Here is a 21,919-nt window from a genome sequence, read left to right as displayed (position 1 = left end):
ATAAATATTCCCTTGGCTAAGGCACTGGAGCAGATGCCCCTATATGCCAAGTTCATGAAGGAGCTAATCAACAAGAAGAGAAGTTGGCAAGAAAAGGAAACTATCATGCTCACTGAAGAATGTAGCACTGTGATCCAGATGGGTATCCCACCAAAGCTCAAAGATCCAGGGAGTTTTGTAGTCTCATGCACCATAGGCAAAATAACATTGGAAAACGCCCTGTGTGATCTAGGTGCCAGCATCAACTTGATGCCTCTATCATTGATGAGAAAGCTTGCCATAGAAGAAATTAAACCCACCAGGATGTCACTAGTCATGGCCGATAGATCAATCAAGACACCCAATGGTATTGTAGAGAATTTACTAGTGAAGGTTGGAAAGTTTATCTTTCCCGCAGACTTTGTAATCTTAGACACAGAAGGGGAAGGAAGCAGCTCAATCATCTTGGGGATACCATTTCTAGCCACATCAAGAACCACTATTGATGTGGAGAAGGGAGAAATGACCTTCAGGGTGCATAATGAACAAATGGTAATCAATGTCTTCAAATCAATGCAACACCCCTCAGAGCAAGAAAACTACATGAATGTGGATATGATAGAAGGGCTGGTAGAAGAAATGTTTGAAAACGACTATTTGGAGCATCAGAAAGAACAAAGAGAGGAAGTGATAGAAATACTCATTGAAGACAAGAAAGAGGATAAACCAAAACAGGAGTTGAAACCTCTCCCGCCTCACCTCAAATACGTGTTTCTTGGGGAAGCAGAGGCATTACTAGTGATTATAAATTCCTCTTTGAACATGGATGAGGAAGCAAGGTTGATTGAAGTATTAAAAACTCACAAAACAGCCTTGGGGTGGACAATTGAGGACATCAAAGGCATCAGCCCTGCTATTTGCATGCACAAAATTTTATTGGAGGAAGAATCAAAACCTGTGGTTCAACCTCAAAGAAGACTCAACCCAACCATGAAAGAGGTGATTCAAAAAGAAGTGATGAAGCTATGGAATGCAGGGATAATTTTCCCAATCTCAGACAGCTCTTGGGTGAGTCCGGTTCAAGTTGTGCCAAAAAAGGGAGGAATGACAGTCATCACCAATGAAAAGAATGAGTTGATCCCCACTAGGACAGTGACTGGGTGGAGAATGTGCATAGACTACAGGAGATTGAATGATGCAACAAGAAAAGATCATTTTCCTTTGCCATTCATCGATCAAATGTTGGAAAGACTAGCAGGCCATGCTTATTATTGCTTCCTGGATAGGTATTCTGGTTACAATCAAATAGTAGTGGATCCCAAGGATCAAGAGAAGACCTCCTTCATATGCTCATTTGGAGTTTTTGCCTATAGAAGGATGCCCTTTGGGCTGTGCAACGCCCCAGCCACTTTTCAAAGGTGTATGCTTTCTATTTTTTCTGATATGGTGGAAAAATTTTTAGAAGTCTTCATGGATGATTTTTCTGTTTTTGGCAATTCATTTAACACTTTCTTGCATAACTTAACTCTTGTTTTGAAAAGATGCCAAGAAACTAATTTGGTGTTGAATTGGGAAAAATGCCATTTCATGGTTCCGGAAGGAATAGTTCTTGGGCATAAAGTGTCATGTAGAGGTATAAAAGTTGATAAAGCTAAAATAGAAGTTATTGAAAAACTCCCTATACCTGTTAATGTGAAAGCAGTAAGAAGTTTTCTTGGGCATGCTGGCTTCTACAGAAGGTTCATCAAGGACTTTTCAAAAATAGCAAAACCATTGAGCAATTTACTAATGAATAATGTTCCCTTCATTTTTGATGATAACTGTAGACATGCCTTTGAAACTCTCAAGAGAAAGCTTATTACAGCACCAATTATCACACCCCCTGATTGGAATTTACCTTTTGAACTTATGTGTGATGCAAGCAACCTTGCTATCGGTGCTGTACTGGGGCAAAAGAAGGACAAATTACATCATGTCATATATTATGCTAGCAAAGTGTTGAATGAAACATAGAAAAATTACACCACCACTGAAAAAGAACTTTTAGCAATTGTATATGCATTTGATAAGTTTAGACAATACTTGATCGGTTCCAAAGTTATAGTATACACTGACCATTCTGCTCTCAAGTATTTAATGTCTAAACAGGATTCAAAGCCAAGGCTTATTAGGTGGGTGTTGCTGCTACAAGAATTTGATATTGAAGTGAGGGATAGGAAGGGAAGTGAAAATCAAGTAGCAGATCATCTATCAAGAGTGCCACAAGAAGCCAAGCAAGACAAACCACATCAAGTAAATGAGAACTTCCCTGATGAACATCTTTTCCAAATTCAACAAACACCTTGGTTTGCTGACATAGCAAACTACAAGGTAGGAAGGAAGATACCTCAAGAATTTTCCAAGCAACAAATGAAGAAATTACTCAATGAAGCAAGGAAGTTCTTGTGGGATGAACCTTTTCTATTCAAGAGATGCTCTGATGGAATGATTAGGAGGTGTGTCCCTGAAAGTGAAATGAAGGACATACTATGGCATTGCCATGGCTCAGCATATGGTGGACACTTTGGACCAGAGAGAACAGCTGCAAAGGTATTACAGAGTGGGTTTTATTGGCCAACCATCTTCAAGGATGCCAGAAAGATTGTTCACCAATGCAATGAATGTCAAAGAACTGGAGGATTGACAAAGAGAAATGAGATGCCTCAAAACTTCATCCTGGAAGTGGAGGTGTTTGACTTATGGGGCATTGATTTCATGGGACCTTTTCCTCCTTCCTACTCTTTCAGATATATCCTGGTGGCAATAGAGTATGTATCAAAGTGGGTGGAAGCCATAGCCACAACCACCTGTGATGCACAGATTGTCCTCCAATTCCTTAAAAAGCACATTTTCACAAGATATGGAGTGCCCAAGGGGCTGGTTAGTGATGGTGGTGGTCACTTTTGCAACAAACAAATGGAGAAACTCCTCCACAAATATGGAGTAATCCATAAAGTAGCCACACCTTACCACCCTCAGACTAATGACCAGGCTGAACTCGCAAATAGGGAACTGAAGAAGATCCTAGAGAAAACAGTGGGAAGCACGAGAAAGGATTGGGCTAGGAAGTTAGAAGATGCCTTATGGGCATATAGGACAGCTTACAAAACCCCTATTGGCAAGTCACCCTTTCAGTTATTATATGGAAAATCCTGTCACCTCCCTGTAGAGCTGGAACACAGAGCTTTTTGGGCCACTAAACTCCTCAACCTTGATTCCCAAGCTGCAGGAGAGAAAAGGTTGTTACAACTAAATGAGTTAGATGAATTCAGGCTAGAAGCCTATAAGAGTGCTAAGATATACAAGGAAAGAGCTAAGAGGTGGCATGATAAGAAGATCACAAAGAAGGAGTTCAAGCCAGGACAACAAGTGCTCCTGTATAACTCAAGGCTTAAGATCTTCCCTGGCAAACTTAAGTCTAAGTGGACTGGCCCGTACTTGGTGACAAAGGTTTTTCCTTATGGGAGTATTGAATTGCTAGATGAAGCAACAAAGAGTCAATTTACAGCAAACGGTCACAGAGCAAAGCTGTACTTGGAAGGACAATGGGATAAGGAGAAAGAGGTTCAGAACCTACAACCTTCTTGAAAAGAATTGAAGAATGTCAAGCTAATGACAATAAAGAAGCACTTGTTGGGAGGCAACCCAACCTGAGGTAGTTTTCTTTTCATAGCCTTTTCAATAAAAATGTTGAATAATTGGTATGCATTGCAAGGAGCTAAGTTTGGTGTTGCACACCAAAACAATTTAAGGGAGAATGAAGGATTCTAAGTTTGGCGTTCCACCAAAACCTCATTTAAAAGCACATTCTCACCTCCTGCACAATACTAGCTCTAAGCAATCAAACAGGTTGTTCACTTACTTAACTGATTTCTAGTTTTAATTCCATAACCTTTAGTAAGGAAACAAGAGTTTACATATAGTCAACCTGTTGCATCAAAGGAAGTTGCAAGGAATTAAGTTTGGTGTTCCCACACCAAATCAAACCCAAAAGCCACACTCAATTCATGCATACTAACCAGTCACCTAAGGGCTTGAAGAAGCAAGCAACTTTTGAGAATTGTGCAGGGAACTCACTACCATTTGAAGACACTATGCATCATAACTCAAAAGGGCACAACAGAAGGAATGACAAAGGAACTGCAAACCAATAGGTTGTATCTACACTTAACTCTTACTGTTGAAAAATTCCTTGACTTGTGTCTTGCTAAAGTGTTCATCTAGTACAAGTAGAATCACTCTTAAAATAAGTAAGCTAGCCTATGTGTGTGCTTGTGTGTTTACTTTCACTGAACAAAAAGCATGCTTTGTCCCCTGCATCTTTAATTCAATAAAAGAAATGTTTGAATGTGAAGTGAGATAGTTCTCTGTTAGATAGAAGTATAATAAAAGTAAGTGGTGGTATGAATGTGTGATTGCATAATAGCTCACTTTTAATGAATAAGAGAACTAGGATGTCTCCTCTTAAGTAGAAAGTGGCCTACTGTCTATGAATCTCAATCAAATAAAAATCCTTGGTTAAAAAAAAAAACAAAAAAAAAGAGAGAGAAAAGAAAAAGCCAAAAATGGCAACAGAAAAAAGAAAAACAAAAAGAAACAAAGCTAGACACCAATAGCTTGAACCTTAGAATATATGCCTGTGGTGTCTTTGTACTAGGATCTGCTTGGATTATTAAGCTCTTTGGAGTGCATCAACACTTGGTGACTTGGGTTAACTAACCCGGGATCATCAGCTGAAAGTCCACTATCAAGAGCAACCTAACTACAGGGCATTTAGTAACCCAAAGAGGTGCTGGGCATCAATGTTTTAAGAAGGAATGTGAGCCAAGTGTCTATAGTGAATAATGTGTCAAGTATAAAGAAATCAATGAACTTGTTACACATGACACTCAAATAAAGCTTATGAACAAAATAATAGCCAAGGATAAAGGAGTAATGAGAGGTCATAGCAGTGTGTTGCTTGATGCTTGAAGAAGACTTTCTAGGCCTAAGAGTCAATAAGAAGTGAGTGTTTACATGTCCACATAAAACCCCATGAACTACCAATAATACTCTGCTAGCATGAACATCATCTTCCATTTCATTCTTTCTTCTCAATAATTCATTTCTTACTTGGGGACAAGCAAGCTTTAAGTTTGGTGTTGTGATGACAAGTCATCTTAGCCTAGTTTCACTAGCCTTTTTCTTTTGTTTTCAATTGATTTATGCACTTTCTTGAGCCATAAGCAAGCCACTTGGGTAGATTTCTATGTTTCCTTTGATTTAATCAACCATAGATGAATTAATGCAATTTCATGAGGATTTATGCTATAATTGCCACATATTATGAAAGAATGACAAACTCATGATTTTGAGCATAGCTTTGATGTGTTTGGTTGATTAATGATAGGTGAAGAAAGCTTGGAGAAAGGTTGAAGCAAGAAGGAATGGCTAGGAGCAAAAGAGAACAAAAAGTTTGAGCAAAAGTTTGCCTCAAACTTTAGCTCAAACTTTCGGATAAGTGAAAACACACCAGGGAACAAAAAAGCTTGAGCAAAAGTTTGCCTCAAACTTTAGCTCAAACTTTTGGGAGAAAAGCTTGAGCCAACGTTTGCCTCAAACTTTTTGGCAAACGTTGGCATCACAAATCAACACCCTGGAGAGAAAAAGTTTGCGCCAACGTTTGCCTCAAGCTTTTTGGCAAACGTTGGCGCCATCAGCAACACACCCAGGAAACAAAAAGTTTGCGCCAACGTTTGCCTCAAACTTTTTGGCAAACGTTGGCGCCATGAGTGTGCATAAGGGGGCCAACGTTTGAGCAAAAGTTTGACCCCAAACTTTAGCTCAAACGTTGGTAGCAGCAACAATGGGGTTGCTGATGTAAAAAGTTTGAGTAAAAGTTTGCCTCAAACTTTTACTCAAACTTTTACTCAAGCTTTTATAATTCCTAACCCGGTTCACTTCGGTTCTCTTTCCAACTCCAAGAGCAATCAACCAAGGCCTTTATCAACTCAATTCCATCAAGAGCAAAGGCCCAATTCAAGGCTTGAAGACCATTTGAAGAAAGTGTATAAATAGATTAGGATTTAAGTTTCTAGGGAGTTTTTTTTCTTTTTCGGTTTTGATTTGGTAGTTTGTAGAGAGCTCACTTTTACATTTTGGCATTGTTGTTTTAATTCAAGAGAATTTGGGGAGGAGAATTGATCTCTCTTCTTCCTTGTTCTTGCTTGAATACTCTTTACTTTTCTTGCTTCGGATCTTGGGTGGAGAATTGAAGAAATTCTATTTCAATCTCACCTTGGGATCTTGTTTAAATTTTCCGCATCCTTGAATTTCAGTTTCTGTTAATTGCTTCTTCTTCTACTTTCTCTGAAATTTACATTTTTTCATTTCCTTTGCAATTGTTCTTTTTGGATCTAGGAAGGCATTGAGATCTAGACTTGGTTATCTAGTCTCTTGAGTCCTGAGATCTGGATTTCCATTTTCAATTTCTCTGTTTACTACTTTTCAAGCTCTTTTATATTTCTGTTTTAGATCCGATTCAATCCAAGGCATCTTCTACTCTTCTGTTTGTTGAATTTTACTTTTCCTTGTTTAATTTCTGCAAATCTAATTCCCAATCCCCTTTACAATTCAAGCCATTTACATTTCTTGCACTTTAAGATTCTGCAGTTTACATTTCTTGCGTTCTAAGTTTCTGCCATTTAATTTCTTGTTCTTTAAGATTCAGCACTCTAATTCCTGTTCTCTTTAATTTCATGCAAATTTTCCATTACCTTTACTTTCAGTGCAATTTAAATTCTACAAATCACAAATCTCTCAACCAAATCTTGATTCCCTTGACTAAATCAACCACTAAACTAAAATTGTTCAATCCTTCAATCCCTGTGGGATCGACGTCACTCCCGTGAGTTATTATTACTTGATGTGACCCAGTGCACTTGCCGGTGAGTTTTGTGTCGGATCGTTTTCTGCACATCAGTTGGAGCCTAGCCGATATTGTGGGGATTGACCCCCACAAGTGCATGCATCGCATCTTTCTCCAAGAGGGAGCTCGGCCGGTTAGACAACCACAAAGAAGGCTCAACCCAACCATCCTTGATGTGGTAAAGAAGGAGGTCACTAGGCTACTTGATGTGGGTATCATATACCCAATTTCTGACAGTGAATGGGTGAGCCCGGTCCAGGTTGTGTCCAAGAAATCGGGCATCACTGCGGTTAAAAAGGATGACGGTAAATTGGTCACCAAGAGAGTACAAAATTCTTGGTGAGTGTGCATCGATTATAGAAGGTTGAACGCCACTACAAAGAAGGACCCTTACCCTTTGCCCTTTATCGATCAGATGTTGGACCTGTTGATGGGATTTTACAAGCACTTTATTAAGGATTTCAGCAAGATTGCTTTGTCATTGTCGCGCCTCCTCCAAAAAGATGTGGACTTTGAGTTTGACAGTGCATGTGTGAGTGCGTTTGAAGAGTTAAGGAGAGTTCTTACCACAGCACCGATTGTGCGAGGCCCCAACTGGACGCTGCCATTCGAGATAATGTGCAATGCGTTGAACCATGCTGTAGGTGCCGCGCTTGCACAGCGCGATGGTAAACTTCCTTATGTCATTGCTTAATCTTCTAAAACATTGGATGCAGCACAATCTAACTATACCACTACAGAAAAGGAACTCCTAGCTACTGTTCATGCTTTAGAAAAATTTAGATCTTATTTGCTAGTGTCCAAGATAGTGGTATACACGGATCATGCAGCTTTAAAGTACTTATTGACAAAGAATGAGTTGAAACCTAGACTCATACGTTTGATCTTGCTTTTGCAAGAATTCAACATTGAGATTAGGGATCGGAGTGGGTCTCAAAACTTGGTTGCGGATCATTTAAGCCACCTTGAAAATTTAAAATTTGACCCATTTTTGATCAATGACTCAATCAGGCTGGGCGTGAAGAGTTGTCACCTCCGGAGGGGTGTGCTGGTGCTGTCTCGATGGGCTCTGGCAGTGAAAGTGCCTGAGGCTCTACTTATATAGGTGCTTGTGGGTCTGCCGATTGTGTCTGCTGAGGCTCCTCATGCTGGGGCTCTACCTACTGGTGCTCTACTTGCTGGGATCCTGCCTGTTCATCCTCTACTTGTGCATCCTGCTCATGCTCATCCGCCTCTTCCTCAGATGCCTCTAATGGTGTGTCAAGCTCGGAGGGGATGTCAGTGTGGCCCGACCGGATCATCAACTTCATATGCTCATAGCATCGCTTGCTGCGACGCTCAGACCGCTCATATCGCCGCTGGTTGTGGCGCTCCATCTGGTCTAGGCGCTCAAATAGGTGGTGCACAAGGTGGTAGATGGGCTGGGAAGCAGGTGAGGGTGCTGTGGATGTGGGTGGTGCAGCAGGTGCTGAAGGGGCAGTAGAAGATGTTGCTGCATCAGCGGAGGCAGTAAGAGAAGGTGGTCGGTAGCCCAGAGCCATAAATTTCTTGCCATGTGGGATGATCTTCTTGCAGTCGGCGGCTGGTGGCTTCTCATCCGCAAGTTCCCAGGGTACCTCAGCTCGGCGGCCCATCTGAGTAATCAGATAGGGGAAGGGCAGAGTGCCTCGGACATGAACCCTGGCCATGTAGTACCAGATAAATCGGGGAAGATACAGGTACTTGCCCTCCATCACGCACCATATAAGATTAATCATGGCAGCTGGCACCTCAGTCTCGTGAGTGCTCGGCATCACATAGTTGCTCAGGATTTGTTGCCATAGCCGAGCCTCATCATTCAGATAAATAATTTTGACGCCTTTTGGGTTCACTATTGACTTAACCATAACCCATGGGACTGTCGGATCAATAGCTATTGTGCGCTTCACTGCTTCCTAGTTAAAATGCAGAAACCTCATTTCTTCCTCAGCCTATTGGTAGCCATCTGGCTAATCTAATTTAGGCTGGAAATTGAGGATATCTTCAATTGCCTCCTTAGTGACTAAAATCTGCTTGCCTCTGAGCTGCACTGCATCCAGGGTCGTCTTATAAAAGTTGCAATAGAATTTCCGGACCCAGGATGCATTAACCTCAGTCAAGTTCCTCTCTAGAAAGAACCAGCCTCTTTGTTTGATTTGTTCTGTGGTGTACTGTTGTAATTCAGCTGGAATTCTAAGGGTCGTTTCTAGATATAGGTTCCTTGTAGTTGCAAAGACCAGATACTTCAGTTCACAGTATCGATTTGCAAACTTAACTGGATCAGTTGCAGGCACTAATTGATCAGCTTTTTCCTACGGAGTAAAGTTTTTCTCACGCCAGGAATTATCATGTAGTATATCTAGCAGAGCCATAGAGGACTCTCCTCTCTTTCTTTTGCCTATGCCTGCTTTAGCTTTTCCTTTCCCTTTAGGGTCAGACATCCTGAAAAATAGAAAATTCAGGGTATAATTTATCAACTTAAAGCAGGAAAACAGGAAGGCAAATAGGAGTCAAGCAATATAAGCATAAATGAGCAAAAGAGGAATAAAAGCCAAGGCATGAAGTGAGTTAGAAAGATATTGAATGTTTTGGACTGTATGCAAGATAAAATTCAAAGACTTCAATTAAAAATCACAATCCAAAAACTATGAGATGCAGAATGCTTGTTTGTCAGGAACAACAATTAACATGCCTTGAAAGGGGTTAAAAGTCAGTTAGGTTAATAGTCAGTTAAGTTGAAAGCCAAAAAATTAGGTTAGAATTAGTGGCATGGTAATGTAGTTCCTAGAAGTGCAAAAGGTTTAGGACAAGCAGGCTTACATTCAAGCATACAATGCAGATTATTGATGATAAAGCATGTAAAGCAAGAAGCATAAAAAGGAATACAATCATCAATAATGCACGTCAAATGAAAAGGGAACCAAAAGGAAAGGAAATACTAGCCCAGCAACTCATGAAGTGGCTGTGGTGTAAACCATATAAATCACAATTTCAAAAAGCACCAAAGTCAATTCATGTGTGGAAGATGGGGAAAAACAGGTTTCAGAAAAATTGGGCAGCATTTTGGCAGTAAGAGGAACGTTCCCGGAAAAACAAATAGCGGAATCAACAGCCAGATGAATGTTGTGAGTGGCAGATAGCATGAAGAACAAGAAATCAATGAATCAGGAAGCATAAAGCAAGGCAAAGCAGTTGGCTAATTCGAAACTCAATCAAGCATTCAGGAAATCCTACAAATTCCTTATCAATTAAAGACACTATAACCATGTGTAAATTCATAGGAATCAAGCGAGTGAGTCAATAAAATAGCAAGAAGCAATGATTCTTAAATGCAGCCAGCTTTCTCTTATGGTAAATTCAGCAATTGATAATGAGCAAAGAATATGCATTCAAAGAATTAATGTTCACTGATAAAATAGCAATGAAAGGTCAATTGCAATTCAGATTTGAATTTCATTAAAATCAAATATTAAGAATCTAAAATTAAGGAACCAAGTTAGCGCAAATAAGATGTCAGCAGCATCAACAAATCAAGTCAAGCTCATATGAAGCGCAACATTTGTCAATTATCATCAAGAACAAGGCGATTCACATGATGCAGGCAGCATTAAGTAGAACAAAGTAGCTGGTTAATCCCTAAATGCAACCAATTCCTTAGTATGAGTATGAGGAGTCTCAAGTCCAAAAGTGTCAAGTTCAATAAAACTAAATTTTTCAAAAATTTTGGCAGCATGCCGGCTATAAATTGGACGTTCCCAGGTAATAAACAGTAGCAGAAAAGCAGTTAATATGACGGTAAAGTAGTACATAAAAGAGTAGCAAATAGCAAGTCACATGAATTCAGAAAAAACAAATTTAATCTGTAGCGCGAAATGCAATTTAGGTGGAATAATTGTCAAAACAGCATTAAACAGTAATGAATAGCATTTTAGCAGCATCAACAACACATCATGTTCAAAATTGCAAAACAGATAAAGCAAGCAGCAAGAACGGCACAATTATCAGACCTAAAACCACTAACCACATCCTAGCTACCTAACCACCTAAAATCCACTACGAACATGCCTTTCTAACTATCCTAATTCTAACAAAATATAACTAAGCTAATTAATCTAATTTAACAGAAGTAGAAATTGAGTTTGCAGAGATAGAGGCAGTAAAACCTGGGAGGTGTTGTGACACTAGAATTGGGGAAAGAAGAAAGAGGATTGGTGTCACCGGAAGTGGTGATGGCACAGCGGCTCTGCGGCGGCACAAGGAGGCGCGGCCGGTTGGGTGAACCAGGGGGGTAAGAGGGTAAAGGAGAAGGAGGAGGGGAAAAGAGAAACGGAAAGGAAGGAGGGGAGGGGGTGACAGTGGCGGCAGGGGTCGTCGATGGTGGCGGCGGGGCGGGCTGGGTTGGCGACGGGGCAGGGGGCAGTGGGAGTGCGAGAGGCGGAAGGAGAAGGAGAGGAGGAGAAGAAGGAGGGGTAAGGGTTGGGGTGAATGGTAGCGGTTTTGGGGGTCAGTGACGGTGGCGGTACGGCGGTGGTGGCGGCGGTGGTGACTGGTGGCAGTGGGAGGTTGGAGGGAAGAGAGAAGAATGGAGGTGGAACATTGGGGAGGAGGGGGGGAAAGTGACGCTGGGGCTAGGGTTTCTGCGTCAGGGGGGTTAGGGAATTTAAATCCACGCGTACGCGTGGGTCACGCGTGCTCGTGGATAAGGAAAAATTGAAACGACGAGGAAGCGTCATTTACGCGAATGCGTAAATAGGGTATAATGAAAATGACGCATACGCGTGAGACACACGTACACGTCGGCTAGAATTGTGCTAAACGCACGAATCCAGCGTCGTTTTGGCGCAAATCTCTGTTTTAATTAAGGGGGCAAAAATTTTTACGAGACGCGTACGCGTCGCATGCGCCCCCGCATAGTATGTGTAAATGAAAATGACACGTACGCATACACGTGGCCAATTGGTGCTCATCGCACACCAGCCGCACGATTCCAGCCCAACTTTCTGGGCGTTGGATGGAGACGCCGATTTAGAATCGACGCCCACGCGTGGCCCATGTACACGCGTGGGGTGGGCTTTTTTTTATGCAGAATGCAAAAAATGCGGATGCTGATGCGGATGTTATGAATGATACTAGGGAAGAGAAAATAAAATAAAGCTAAAAACAAACAAAACAAAATAAAATTAAGATTGAAAGGGAATGATCATACCACGGTGGGTTGTCTCCCACCTAGCACTTTTAGTTAAAGTGCTTAAGTTGGACATCTATTGAGCTCCTTGTTATGGTGGCTTATGCTTGAACTCATCCAGAAATCTCCACCACCCTTTGGAAATCTAATAGCCTCCGAGGTCCCAAACTAGGCATCTAACGCCTTTGAGCAAGTTAAAGCATGGGATCAAACTCCAGGAGTGTTGATGATCAGAGTGAATTCTAGGATCCCAAACCTTACTTTTGTACCCGTCTTTGCTTTTATCCACATTGTTCCCACCGAGCGGTACAGAATTTGAACTTTCACTGAGATGACCAAACATCTTCCGGGACCCATTCAATCTAATTCTATACCAATCCTTGTACCTCAAATTGAAGTGTGGAACCTTATTGAATGTTGCATACCAACTCCAATTACTAACCATCTCCTTCTTACTCTTAAAGCCACAAAGAGCTCTAAGCTGGCCATCGGTTTCAAGCAAACCATATTCAAGTGGAAAGGTAAAGATAAAGGCTAAGGATTTTACCCACTTGAAGGTTGTATTGAGTGGTAATGGCCTTGGGAGAGGTGTTTCTAGTGGTCTTGTAAGCTCCACTCCATTGTATTCTTCTGTGAATTCTTCCACCTCCTTGCAAACTTCTTCAACTGCAACCACGTCTTGATCAAAGTCTTTGATATCTTCCTCATCACTCAAGTCATAAGTTGGAGGTTGAGAAAAGTCTACCTCCACATCCTCTTCATATTCACTTGGGGAAGGTTCTTTAATCTCAAAGAATTCAATTGCGGATGCAAATGTTTCACTAGGAGAGCTTGATTCATGATCATCATTACCAAGGAAACTTGCTTTTTGATCTGTTCCGTCCGGTTCTTCATAAGATACATGCCTTGGGGGTTGTGCACTATCCTCCTTAGCATCAACTGAAAATTGCTTGGCAGAATTCTCTATAATTCTTGATTCATATGGAGGTTCAGCATCTCCTAAGTCTTCAACCAATTCTTCTTCTTCGATAATTCTGGCTTCCTCCACTTGTTCTAGTACAAAGTTATGCTCCTTACTGTCCACCGGAGCTTCTAGCATCTCCCTCATGCTACGTTCTTCATTAGATTCTCCACATGAAGCCATGGGGGTTCTTTGAGTGTCCGAACGTCGGGAAGCTAATTGATTGATCGCTTACTCCAGTTGGTGAAGGGTTGCATGAAATTTATCCACTGTTTCCTTGAGACGCTCCTGTGATTCTTGGGTCGATGGATATGGACATGGTGCATATGGAAGTGGTGGTTCTTGGGAGTGATCAGATTGGAATTGGGGGTGGATAATGGTTAGGGTCATATGGGGGTGAATGGTGGTAGGTGGCTTGTGAGTATGGTGGTTCAAAACTATATTGAGGAGGTGGTTCATAGGCATATGATGGGGCTTGTTGGTAACTACAAGGGGGTCCACCATATCTATCATTTTGGTACGCACCTCGAAATGGCTTTTGAGCATAGTAATTTGGTGGGGGTTGGTTGTCACGAAAAGGTCCACCATAACTATTGTCTTGGCATGCATTATAGGATGGTCATTGTCCATGGTACCTTGGAAGGTGTTGCTACCGAAAGGGTTGATCAGATCCTCGTGGCTCCTTCCATCTTTGATTGTTTCGACCTTGATGCATGTTCCTGTTATAGCTTCCATTCCTTACAACAACATTGGAACCAAACTTAAAGCCAGAGGGGTGAGAACTCATAGTAGCTAATAAGAATTAAAAACAAAAACAAAAACAAATAAACAAGCAAAAGAGAATATTTACAATAACCAATAATAAGGCACACAATTGCAATTCCCCGGCAACGGCGCCATTTTGACGATTAGATTCTTGATAGTAAAGAATTTTATAAAAATAATCACGTTGTATATATAGTTTCTAAACCAATAGAGAATCCTTTCGTACAAAAGTTTTGGTTGTCACAAGTAACAAAACCCAATAAAATTTATAACCGAAGTATTTAAACCTCGGGTCGTCTCTCAAGGAATTGCAGGGAAGTATGATTTATTATTGGTTATGAAATTGTATCTTTTTGGGAACAAGGAAATAAATTGGCATGAAAGTAAATTAATAATTATGAAAAACTCTTGGCAAGGTATGAGAACTGAAAATTCCATCCCAGTTATCCTTGTCAGGTGTGATGAGAATCGTTTATTGCTCCCACTTAGTTGACCCTTACTAAATAAAAGAAAGTCAAGTGGACTAATCAACTTGATTCCTCAAGTCCTAGTCAACTCCTATGGAAATACTAGCCTTAGAGGGATCCAAATCAATCAGCAAATTCCAATTTTCAATCAACAGCTGACTTTGATAACTCAAGTGTCACCAATTACTCAACCAAAGCCAAAAGGGGAAAAATCCAAATTATTTATATCATAAATGGAAGAAAGTAATCATAATTCTGAAATACCTCAAATTGCATTGAATAAAGAAATTCAATTCTAACATGGAGTTCATAAATCAAATTGGGAAAGTAAACAAACTAAAGTCATAGCATAAATAGAAGTAGAAGAGAACATAAATTAAAGGAACATTGAACCTGAAATGAAGAAATAACCATAAACTAAGAGAAATCCTAATCCTAAAACCTAAGAGAGAGGAGAGAGCCTCTCTCTCTAGAAAACTACATCTAAAACCTAAAATTTTCAATAATGAATGTATGATTGATGAATGTTGAATGAATGATTTGATTCCCTCATTCTCCAGCCTCTATTCTGTGTTTCTGGACTTGGATTTGGGCCGAAAAGGGACCCAGAAATTGCTGTGGGTGTTTTCTGTAATTTTCTGCATGTGGCGTCTGTCACGCGTGCGTGTGGGTCACGCATGCGCGTCATTTGGCGATTTTTCTTCCCATGCGTACGCGTCAGTCACGAGTACGCGTCGCTTGTATTCTGCACGAGGCACGCGTCTGCGTCGTCCATGCGTGCGCGTCGCTGCTAGTTCCTCGAATACTTCATTTTTATTGTTCCTTCCACTTTTGCATGTTTCCGTCCCATCCTTTAAACTATTCTTGCCCTATAAAGCCAGAAAATACTTAACACACAGATCACGGCATCGAATGGTAATAAAGGATAATTAAAATTAACAGTTTTAAGGCATCAGAAACATGTTTTCACATCTATCACCGAATAAGGAAGGAATTGTAAAACCATGCAAATAATGTGAATAAGTGAGCAAAGACTTGATAAAAACCACTCAATTGAGCACAATATAAATCATAAAATAGTAGTTTATCAGGGATCTCAATTCCCATGCCTAACCAAGAGTTGCTTTTATTATTCATATTTGAAAACCAAAATTTCAATTGCTTAATTCTAGTTATAGTTACTTGTTAGTTTTAGAGTAGAATTATATTACTTGTTCTCTTATTAGTTTGAAACTGCTTGATGAGCGGATAATTTATACGCTTTTTGGCATTGTTTTTAGTATGTTTTTAGTAGAATCTAGTTACTTTTAGGGATGTTTTCATTAGTTTTTATGTTAAATTCACATTTCTGGACTTTACTATGAGTTTGTGTGTTTTTCTGTGATTTCAGGTATTTTCTAGCTGAAATTGAGGGACTTGAGCAAAAATCAGATTCAGATGTTGAAGAAGGGCTGCTGATGCTGTTGGATTCCAATTGCGTTGGAAACTAGACATCCAGGGCTTTCCAGCAATATATAATAGTCCATACTTTGGCCGAGTTTAGACGATGTAAAAGGGCGTTGAATGCCAGTTCTACGCTGCTGTCTGGAGTTAAACGCCAGAAACACGTCACAAACCAGAGTTGAATGCCAGAAATATGTTACAACCTGGCATTCAACTCCAGAAAGAGCCTCTGCACGTGTAACATTCAAGCTCAGCCCAAGCACACACCAAGTGGGCCCCGGAAGTGGATTTATGCATCAATTACTTACTTCTGTAAACCCTAGTAACTAGTTTAGTATAAATAGGACTTTTTACTATTGAATTAGACATCTTTGGATTATCTTTTGATCCTTGGATCATCTTTGGACGCCTGGTTCTTAGATCATGGGGGCTGGCCATTCGGCCATGCCTGGACCTTTCACTTATGTATTTTCAACGGTAGAGTTTCTACACTCCATAGATTAAGGTGTAGAGCTCTGCTGTTCCTCAAAGGTTAATGCAAAGTACTACTGTTTTTCTATTCAATTCAACTTATTCCGCTTCTAAGATATTCATACGCACTTCAACCTGAATGTGATGAGCGTGACAATCATCATCATTCCCTATGAACGCGTGTCTGACAACCACTTCCGTTCTACCTTAGATTGAATGAGTATCTCTTGGATCTCTTAATCTGAATCTTCGTGGTATAAGCTAGATTGATGGCGGTATTCATGAGAGTCCGGAACGTCTAAACCTTGTCTGTGGTATTCCGAGTAGGACTCTGGGATTGAATTACTGTGACGAACTTCAAACTCGTGAGTGCTGGGCGTAGTGACAGACGCAAAAGGAGGGTGAATCCTATTCCAGTATGATCGAGAACCTCAGATGATTAGCCGTGCTGTGACAGAGCATTTGGACCATTTTCACAAGAGGATAGGATGCAGCCATTGACAAGGGTGATGCCTCCAGACGATTAGCCATGCAGTGACAGTGCATCGGACCATTTTCCAGAGAGGATTAAAATTAGCCATTGACAACGGTGATGTCCTTACATAAAGCCAGCCATGGAAAGGAGTAAGATTGATTGGATGAAGACAGCAGGAAAGCAGAGGTTCAGAGGAATGAATGCATCTCTATACACTTATTTGAAATTCTCACCAATGATATACATAAGTATTTTTATCCTTATTTTATGTTTACTTATTATTTATGTTCGAAAACTCCATAACTATTTTATATCCGTCTGACTGAGATTTACAAGGTGACCATAGCTTGCTTCAAGCCGACAATCTCCGTGGGATCGACCCTTACTCACGTAAGGTTTATTACTTGGATGACCCAGTGCACTTGCTGGTTAGTTGTATCGAAGTTGTGAATGAAAAACGATTTATTAAGACGTGCGCACAGAATTTTTGGCGCCGTTGCCTGAGATAACAATTTCGTGCACCAAGTTTTTGGCGCCGTTGCCGGGGATTGTTCGAGTTTGGACAACTGATGGTTTATCTTGTTGCTCAGATTAGGTAATTTTCTTTTTGTTTTATTTTCAAAAATTTTTCAAAAATTTTTCAGAAATTTTTCTTTTGTTTTTGAAAAAAAAATTATTTTCAAAAATTTTTCAAAAATCTTTCAAAAATTTCTCATCTGTTTTCGAAAATTATTCTAAAATTTTTTAAGAATGAATTCTAGTGTTTCATGAAGCATGTTGAAGCCTGATTGGCTGTAAAGCCATGTCTAAATTTATTTGGACTGAGGCCTCTACATGTTAGAGAATTGCTTGTACTGCTAAAGCTTGGCTGGCTATTAAGCCATGTCTAACCCTTTGATTGGAGCTTTGGGCTAATATTGAAAGATTCATGGAATTCTTCTTAAAGATTTTGGATTTCTTATTTTCTTTTTCCTACATGTTTTTCGAAAATAATACACAAAAATCCAAAAAAAAATTAATAAAATCATAAAAATAAAAAAAATATTTTGTATTTCTTGTTTGAGTCTTGAGTCAATTTCAAGTTTGGTGTCAATTGCATATTCATCTTGCATTTTTCGAAAAATTCATGCATTCATAGTGTTCTTCATGATCTTCAAGTTGTTCTTGGTAAGTCTTCTTGTTTGATCTTGATGTTTTCATGTTTTGTGTCTTTCCTTGTTTTTCATATGCATTCTTGCATCCATAGAGTCTAAACATGAAAGATTTCTAAGTTTGGTGTCTTACATGTTTTCCTTGCATCAAAAATTTTTCAAAAATAAGTTCTTGGTGTTCATCTTGACATTCAAAGTGTTCTTAGTGTTCATCTTGACATTCATAGTGTTCTTGCATGCATTCATTGTTTTGATCCATAATTTCTATGCATTGCATCATTTTTCATGTTTTTCTCTTTCATCATAAAAGATTCAAAAAAAAATATCTTTCCCTTTTTCTTCTCATAAATTTCGAAAATTTGGATTGACTTTTTCAAAAATTTTTAAAATCTAGTTGTTTTTATGAGTCAAATCAAATTTTCAATTTAAAAATCTTATCTTTTTCAAAATCTTTTTCAAAAATCAAATCTTTTTCATTTTTCTTAGTTATTTTCGAAAATTTTAAAAATATTTTTCAAAAATCTTTTTCTTATCTTTATCTCCTAATTTTTGAAAATAACATCATCAATTAATGTTTTGATTCAAAAATTTCAAGTTTGTTACTTACTTGTTAAGAAAGATTCAAACTTTAAGTTCTAGAATCATATCTTGTGATTTCTTGTGAATCAAGTCATTAATTGTGATTTTAAAAATCAAATCTTTTTCAAAACTAATTTCAATCGTATCTTTTCAAAAATATCTCTTTATCTTTTTCAAAATTTGATTTTAAAATATCTTTTCTAACTTCTTATCTTCTTATCTTTTCAAAATTGATTTTCAAATTTGTTTCAACTAACTAACTAACTTTTTGTTTGTTTCTTATCTTTTTCAAAACTACCTAACTAACTCTCTCTCTCTAATTTTTGAAAATCCTTTCCCTCTTTTTCAAAATTTCTTTTTAATTAATTAATTATTTTAATTTTTTATTTTAATTTTCGAAAATTACTAACCTTTTTCAAAAACTAATTTCGAAAATCACTAACTCTATTTCAAAAATTATTTTTGAAAATCCTCTTTCTCTCTCATCTCCTTCTATTTATTTATTCATCTACTAACACTTCATCTCACCAAAAATATGAACCCTCTCTCTCTGAGTTCAGATTTCCTCTTCTTCTTTTCTTCTACTCACATAAGGGAACCTCTATGCTTGGGCAAAAAGGAAATCTATTATTATTATTTTTCTGTCCCCTCTTTTTCATATGAGCAGGAGCAAGGACAAGAACATTCTTGTTGAAGCAGATCCAGAACCTGAAAAGACTCTGAAAAGGAAACTAAGAGAGGCTAAATTACAACAATCCAGCAAGCACCTTTTAGAAATTTTCGAAAAAGAAGAGGAGATGGCAGCCGAAAATAATAATAATGGAAGGAGGATGCTTGGTGACTTTACTGCGCCTAATTCCAATTTACATGGAAGAAGCATCTCCATTCCTGCCATTGGAGCAAACAATTTTGAGCTTAAACCTCAATTAGTTTCTCTGTTGCAGCAGAACTGCAAGTTTCATGGACTTTCATCTGAAGATCCTTTTCAGTTCTTAACTGAATTCTTGCAGATATGTGATACTGTTAAGACTAATGGAGTAGATTCTGAAGTCTACAGGCTCATGCTTTTCTCTTTTGCTGTGAGAGACAGAGCTAGAATATGGTTGGACTCTCAACCTAAGGATAGCCTGAACTCTTGGGATAAGCTGGTCAAGGCTTTCTTAGCCAAGTTCTTTCCTCCTCAAAAGCTGAGTAAGCTTAGAGTGGATGTTCAGACCTTTAGACAGAAAGAAGGTGAATCCCTCTATGAAGCTTGGGAGAGATACAAAGAACTGACCAAAAAGTGTCCTTCTGACATGCTTTCAGAATGGACCATCCTAGACATATTCTATGATGGTCTGTCTGAATTAGCTAAAATGTCATTGGATACCTCTGCAGGTGGATCCATTCACTTAAAGAAAATGCCTGCAGAAGCTCAAGAACTCATTGACATGGTTGCTAATAACCAGTTCATGTACACTTCTGAGAGGAATACTGTGAGTAATGGGACGCCTATGAAGAAGGGAGTTCTTGAAATTGATACTCTGAATGCCATATTGGCTCAGAATAAAATATTGGCTCAGCAAGTCAATATGATTTCTCAGAGTCTGAACGGAATGCAAGCTGCATCCAACAGTACTCAAGAGGCATCTTCTGAAGAAGAAGCTTATGATCCTGAAAACCCTGCAATAGCAGAGGTGAATTACATGGGTGAACCTTATGGAAACACCTATAACCCCTCATGGAGAAATCACCCAAATCTCTCATGGAAGGATCAACAAAAGCCTCAACAAGGCTTTAATAATGGTGGAAGAAATAGGTTTAACAATAGTAAACCTTTTCCATCATCCACTCAGCAACAGACAGATAACTCTGAACAAAATACCTCTAATTTAGCAAACTTAGTCTCTGTTCTATCTAAGGCCACTGTAAGTTTCATGAATGAAACAAGGTCCTCCATTAGAAATTTGGAGGCACAAGTGGGCCAGCTGAGTAAAAGGATCACTGAAATCCCTCCTAGTACTCTCCCAAGCAATACAGAAGAAAATCCAAAAGGAGAGTGCAAGGCCATTGACATAGTCAACACGGCCGAACCTGGAGAGGAAGGGGAGGACGTAAATCCCAGTGAGGAAGACCTCCTGGGACGTCCAGTGATCAATAAGGAGTTTCCCTTTGAGGAACCAAAGGAATCTAAGACTCATCTAAAGACCATAGAGATTCCATTGAACCTCCTTATGCCCTTCATGAGCTCTGACGAGTATTCATCTTCTGAAGAGAATGAGGATGTTACTGAAGAGCAAGTTACCAAGTACCTTGGTGCAATCATGAAGCTGAATGCCAAATTATTTGGTATTGAGACTTGGGAAAATGAACCTCCCTTGTTCACCAATGAACTAAGTGATCTGGATCAACTGACATTGCCTCAGAAGAAACAGGATCCTGGAAAGTTCGTAATACCTTGTACCATAGGTAACATGATCTTTGAAAAGGCTCTATGTGACCTTGGTTCAGGGATAAAGCTCATGCCTCTCTCTGTAATAGAGAAACTGGGAATCTTTGGGGTGCAAGCTACTAAAATTTCATTAGAGATGGCAGACAATTCAAGAAAACAGGCTAATGGACAAGTAGAGGACGTGTTAGTAAAGGTTGAAGGCCTTACATCCCTGCTGATTTCATAATCCTTGATACTGGGAAGGATGAGGATGAATCCATCATCCTTGGAAGAACCTTCCTAGCCACAGCAAGAGCTGTGATTGATGTTGACAGAGGTGAATTAGTCCTTCAAGTGAATGAGGACTCCCTTGTGTTTACAACTCAAGGTTACCCTTCTGTAAACATGGAAAAGAGGCACAGTAAGCTTCTCTCAAAACAGAGTCAACCAGAGCCCCCACAGTCAAACTCTAAGTTTGGTGTTGGGAGGCCACAACCAAACTCTAAGTTTGGTGTTGAACTCCTATATCCAAACTCTAAGTTTGGTGTTGGGAAGTCTCAACAATGCTCTGAACATCTGTGAGGCTCCATGAGAACCCATTGTCAAGCTATTGACATTAAAGAAGCGCTTGTTGGGAGGCAACCCAATTTTTATTTATCTAATTTTATTTTTCTTGTTCCTTCATGTTTTATTAGGTTCATGATCATGTGGAGTCACAAAATAAATATAAAAATTGAAAACGGAATCAAAAATAGCAGAAGAAAAATCACACCCTGGAGGAAGACCTTACTGGCATTTAAACGCCAGTAAAAAGCATCTGGCTGGCGTTCAACGCCAGAACAGAGCATGGTTCTGGCGCTGAACGCCCAAAATGGGCAACATCTGGGCGTTTGAACGCCAAAATTGCACCCTGGAGAAGAGCTGGCGCTGAACGCCCAGAACAAGCATGGTTCTAGCGTTCAACGCCAGAAATGGGCAACAAATGGGCGTTCAACGCCCAGAACAAGCACCAATCTGGCACTGAACGCCCAGAGTTGTGTGCAAGGGCATTTTGCATGCCTAATTTGGT

The 21,919-nt window shown here is 39.6% G+C and overlaps 1 non-coding gene across 1 annotated transcript; it reads right to left on the bottom strand.

Annotated features, from left to right (window-relative positions):
* Positions 1-19,633: 19,633 nt before the first annotated feature.
* On the bottom strand, positions 19,634-19,741 carry LOC112788534 (small nucleolar RNA R71). The gene has a single exon (XR_003195894.1). It is a non-coding gene; the product is annotated as a small nucleolar RNA R71 (small nucleolar RNA).
* Between the last annotated feature and the right edge of the window lie 2,178 nt (positions 19,742-21,919).

This window comes from Arachis hypogaea, chromosome 20 (assembly GCF_003086295.3).
Source record: "Arachis hypogaea cultivar Tifrunner chromosome 20, arahy.Tifrunner.gnm2.J5K5, whole genome shotgun sequence".
NCBI classification, from domain to species: Eukaryota; Viridiplantae; Streptophyta; class Magnoliopsida; order Fabales; family Fabaceae; genus Arachis; species Arachis hypogaea.
This window is presented reverse-complemented; position numbering and strand designations above follow the sequence as displayed.